We start from the raw sequence: 5,563 nt of genomic DNA on the forward strand, positions 1-5,563 counted from the left end.
AAATAAGAACATATTTGCTTGAAGTCCCAGTCATCAAGAAGAGGGAAGGGACAGTCTCCTTTTTAGAAAGTTTGGGTTTGCATGCTTCCAAATTAATCTCTCAAGTTTTAAGTATCTTCATTTTATGCAAATGGAAAAATGGTTATTTTTAACATTCATTAAATAGGCTGCTCAAGTTCACATTTTAGAAGTCATAAGATTTAGAGCATTCAGTACACTTAAGTTTGTATTTTTACAAGTCAGGTAACAAGGTTATAATACTCCATCCTAAGTATGTCTCTTGGCACCATGTTTGATTTTCTCTAAATTTTCTGCATGTTGAAGAATGTTGAAGAATTATTTTGTTGAATTATTTTGTTGAATTTTGTTGAATAATTCAACATGAATTATACATGTTAAAGAATGATTTTGTTTTTTCTAACCAAATGATAACTAACCTTCAGTTAAACAGTTCCTTGAAAAGGCTTTCATGACTCTGCTTCCTTAGATGGATCAAATCTGCTGTTGTCCAGTAGTAACTGGGGATGTGCACAGTGCTTGCTCTTGAATCCAGGCTCTAGACTGTAGCACAGACCAGGACTGGGGTAGATAACAATGAAGGGAAAGGTCGTGAACTACCTTACGCTTTCATTATGTGAGTTGGCACTGTGTTAGCTTCCTTTTTAAAATTTCTTCTCTTACGTTGTATTGGAGCCTAAGTGGTTCATTTGTGGATCTTTAGAAACAGAAAAAGGATTATTCTTTCCAAAAATAAAAATTTTAAAAAAAGAACAAATAAAGTGTCCACAGAAAATTCCAGAAGCTTGTTTACTCTTAATTTTTAAAATCACCTCCATCATAGTGGCAACACGGCGTTCTGAAGCCAGTCGCCTGGGTCTAAATCTCAGCTTCACCTTTATTATTTGTGTGATTTGGGGGCAAGTTAATGAACCGTTTTGTGTCTTTGTTTCCTCTTCCATAAAGTGGGATATGAAGAGTACCTCGCTCATTGAGACAGTGCAAGGATTCAGTGACTGTGAAGTACATGAAGTGGTGCCTGGCACATTTAGTACGTTGGAAAATGCACGATTTCTCACTGTGGTTGGAGTGAAACAAACCAAACTCAATCTTGTGGTTATCTTTCTAAAAATTCCAAAGAAGAGCAAATGAATGGGAAAAAGGGCTTCATTGCACAGAACAAATATAAGTACCGACTATAAGCAAAGTATGACGCCAGGCAGAGGGTGAGAAGTAATAGATATAGTTCCCAGGGTTAATATGAGGCAGTACGAGATAGGCGATGAAAGGGACAGATAACCTGCAACCCTACAAGGAGGCTTGTGTATGGATTTTCCGTGGCACCTTGTGCATCTCTCTCTCATGACACTTGTTCCTCGGGTCATTATTGCCTACCTTCAAGGCTATCCTCTGCCTGTGAGCTATGGACTTCATTTGTTTCTTTGTTTGTTTGTTTTTATCCCTAGTACCTAATACAGTTTCTGGAGGAAAATAGGTGTTCAATACATATTTGATTGGGGAGTAATGAATAAATGCATGAATCCTTTCAAAACAGGATGGATATGAAAGCATTCATGGAAGAAATGGGATTTAATCTGGGCTTGAATGATAGGAGAATTCACCTAAGAGCGGTGCTGTCAGATAAAATACAGCAGGTCCCATTCAGTTTGAACTTCAGATAAACCACAAATAACATTCCAGTGTAAGTATGGCCCATGTGATATTTGGGACATACTTATATTAAAAAAAAATGGTTCATTGTTTAAATTTGAATTTCAGATAAACAATGAATCTTTTTTAGAACCTATTTCTGAATATTGCATGCATGGAATATACTTATTACTAAAAAAAATTGTTATTTACTGAAATTCAAACTGAGCTGGATACCCTGTATTTTTATTCGCAAAATCTGGCAATCCTAATATGAGGAATAGAAAATAGAAGGATTTTAAGTTAAAGGAATGGCAAAAGAAAAAGAGGGAGGCATTTTGCTTGTAAGAAAATTTGAGTCTTTGAGTAGGACTATCTGAATGGAGAATTGTGATAGAGGATGGCGCCTAAAATAGTTCCTTTTCCTTGCTGATTTTCTTTAAAAATGTGCATTTTGGTTTCTGAACACCCTTCACCTAAACTTGTTCTTCCCCGGCCCTCTCCTCCACCCCCCACCCCTACCCCCACCAGCTTGCAAATGCTATATAAGGTGGAGGACAAAGGGTTTCTATGACACCTAGCTCTTTGGTCGTTGAACCTGAAAGGATACCTTACATGTCACTGACTGTAGCACAGAGAGGTACATGGCTATGTCTTCAGGAAATAAGCAAGTTACAATAAACCTCCATTTAGACATTTCAAGTGGTTTTATTGGAGCTCTTTAACGTAGAAATCGACCGTATTGCTTTCTTTAGATAGACTCAACCCTGGACTTTGACAGGCGCTATGTAAGTTAGATGGAAGTCTTCCCTTTGCTTTTTCAATTTGCTTATTATAGGAGACAGCTTGAGCTCACTCTCCCAAGGTCAGCATTTCTCCCTTCCTCCCTCCTACCTTTCCTCTTTTCCTTCCTTCCTTTCTTTCTTTCTTTTTCTTTCTTTCTTTCTTTCTTTCTTTCTTTCTTTCTTTCTTTCTTTCTTTCTTCCTTTCTCCTTTTTTTCAACTAGTTCAGTGATTCAATGTCTTTTGAAGAATCAGGAAATAAAAAATATTGATAGTTTTTGTCTTTATCACACTGTCTGTATTAAGTATCATCTGTTTATTATAATATGCTGGGCTCTGATGAACCTTATGAAAGTTCATTTAAGCAAAAATAGTATAACCTTCTAGGTGCTCCTGTTGAGAAACAAGATGACACCTTTGAGATGGCTCAAATGAAGATTCCTTTGCTTTGTAATTAATGTGTCGATTACAAAGTCACTGTACCCAGCTGGCCTTGTTAAAGTCATTCTTCTCATCTTTTCCACCTTCCTACTTTCTTTTATTTTTATTTATTTATTTATTTTTAAGATTTTATTTATTTATTTGATGGACAGAGATCACAAGCAGGCAGAGAGGCAGGCAGAAGCAGGCTCCCTGCTGAGCAGAGAGCCTGATGTGGGCCTTGATCGATCCCAGGACCCTGAGATCATGACCTGAGGTGAAGGCAGAGGCTCAACCCACTGATCCACCCAGCACCCCTCTTTTACTTTTTTAAAGATTTATTTATTTGAGAGAGAGAAGGAGAGAGAGTGCACACATGCACGAGCAGGGGGAGGGTAAAGGGAGAGGGGGAGGTGATCTCCAGCAGACTCCTTACTGAGCTGAATGCCGAGCTCCATACATAGCCCTGAAATCATGACCTGAGCCAAAATCAAGAACCGGATACTAAAACACTGAGCTAGTGCCCATCCACCTTCCTGCTTTTTGATCTTAAGGCATTTAAGAGGCACAGATCCAGAGACAAGAAACCAGAGAGACTGAGAAGCCAGGCTCAGGGAAGACAAGGAGATAAGATTTATTTTCTATTAGCTTCCAGAACTTCTTCCTGTGAAGCCTAATTTTATTATTGTACATTCGTGAAGTGAATTGTTTACAATGAAAAAAGTGAGAGAAAGCTGACTTTCATGGGGATGGAAAACTAGAGATAAACCAAAGGATAATTGAGAAGTACAGTCTCAAAGGATAATAATATAAACTAGCTTTTATTTTTTTAATCATTTTTTAAAATTTATTTTCAACATAACAGTATTCATTGTTTTTTGTACCACACCCAGTGCTCCATGCAATCTGTGCCCTCTCTAATACCCACCACCTGGTTCCCCCAACCTCCCACCCCCCCACCTCTTCAAACCCTTCAGATTGTTTTTCAGAATCCATAGTCTCTCATTGTTCACCTCCCCTTCCAATTTCCCCCAACTCCCTTCTTCTAACTCTCCATGTCCTCCATGCTATTTGTTATGCTCCACAAATAAGTGAAACCATATGAAAATTGACTCTCTCTGCTTGACTTATTTCACTCAGCATAATCTCTTCCAGTCCCGTCCATGTTGCTACAAAAGTTGGGGATTCATCCTTTCTGATGGAGGCATCATACTCCATAGTGTATATGGACCACATCTTCCTTATCCATTTGTCCGTTGAAGGGCATCTTGGTTCTTTCCACAGTTTGGCGACCGTGGCCATTGCTGCTATAAACATTGGGGTACAGATGGCCCTTCTTTTCACTACATCTGTATCTTTGGGGTAAATACCCAGTAGTGCAATTGCAGGGTCATAGGGAAGCTCTATTTTTAATTTCTTGAGGAATCTCCACACTGTTCTCCAAAGTGGCTGCACCAACTTGCATTCCCACCAACAGTGTAAGAGGGTTCCCCTTTCTCCACATCCCCTCCAACACATGTTGTTTCCTGTCTTGCTAATTTTGGCCATTCTAACTGGTATAAGGTGATATCTCAATGTGGTTTTAATTTGAATCTCCCTGATGGCTAGTGATGATGAACATTTTTTCATGTGTCTGATAGCCATTTGTATGTCTTCATTGGAGAAGTGTCTGTTCATATCTTCTGCCCATTTTTTGATATGATTATCTGTTTTGTGTGTGTTGAGTTTGAGGAGTTCTTTGTAGATCCTGGATATCAATCTTTTGTCTGTACTGTCATTTGCAAATATCTTCTCCCATTCCGTGGGTTTCTTCTTTGTTTTCTTGACTGTTTCCTTTGCTGTGCAGAAGCTTTTGATTTTGATGAAGTCCCAAAAGTTTATTTTGGCTTCTGTTTCCTTTGTCTTTGGAGACATATCTTGAAAGAAGTTGCTGTGGCTGATATCGAAGAGGTTACTACCTATGTTCTCCTCTAGGATTCTGATGGATTCCTGTCTCATGTTGAGGTCTTTTATCCATTTTGAGTTTATCTTTGTGTACGGTGTAAGAGAATGGTCGAGTTTCATTCTTCTACATATCTATCTATGAAAAACCCACAGCAAATATCATCCTCAATGGGAAAAAGCTTGCAGCCTTCCCGTTGAGATCAGGAACATGACAAGGATGCTCACTCTCACCACTCTTATTCAACATAGTATTAGAAGTCCTAGCAACAGCAATCAGATAACAAAGAGAAATAAAAGGTATCCAAATTGGCAATGAAGAAGTCAAACTCTCTCTCTTCGCAGATGACATGATTCTTTATATGGAAAACCGAAAGACTCCACCCCCAAACTACTAGACCTCATACAGCAATTCAGTAACGTGGCAGGATACAAAGTCAATGTACAGAAATCAGTGGCTTTCTTATACACTAACAATGAAAATACAGAAAGGGAAATTAGAGAATTGATTCCATTTACTATAGCACCAAGAACCATAAGATACCTGGGAATAAACCTAACCAAAGAGGTAAAGGATCTGTACTTGAGGAACTACAGAACACTCATGAAAGAAATTGAAGAAGACACAAAAAGATGGAAGACCATTCCATGCTCTTGGATCGGAAGAATAAACATTGTTAAAATTTCTATACTGCCTAGAGCAATCTATACTTTTAATGCCATTCCAATCAAAATTCCACTGGTATTCTTCAAAGAGCTGGAGCAAATAATC

Source organism: Lutra lutra, chromosome 3 (genome assembly GCF_902655055.1).
Source record: "Lutra lutra chromosome 3, mLutLut1.2, whole genome shotgun sequence".
NCBI classification, from domain to species: Eukaryota; Metazoa; Chordata; class Mammalia; order Carnivora; family Mustelidae; genus Lutra; species Lutra lutra.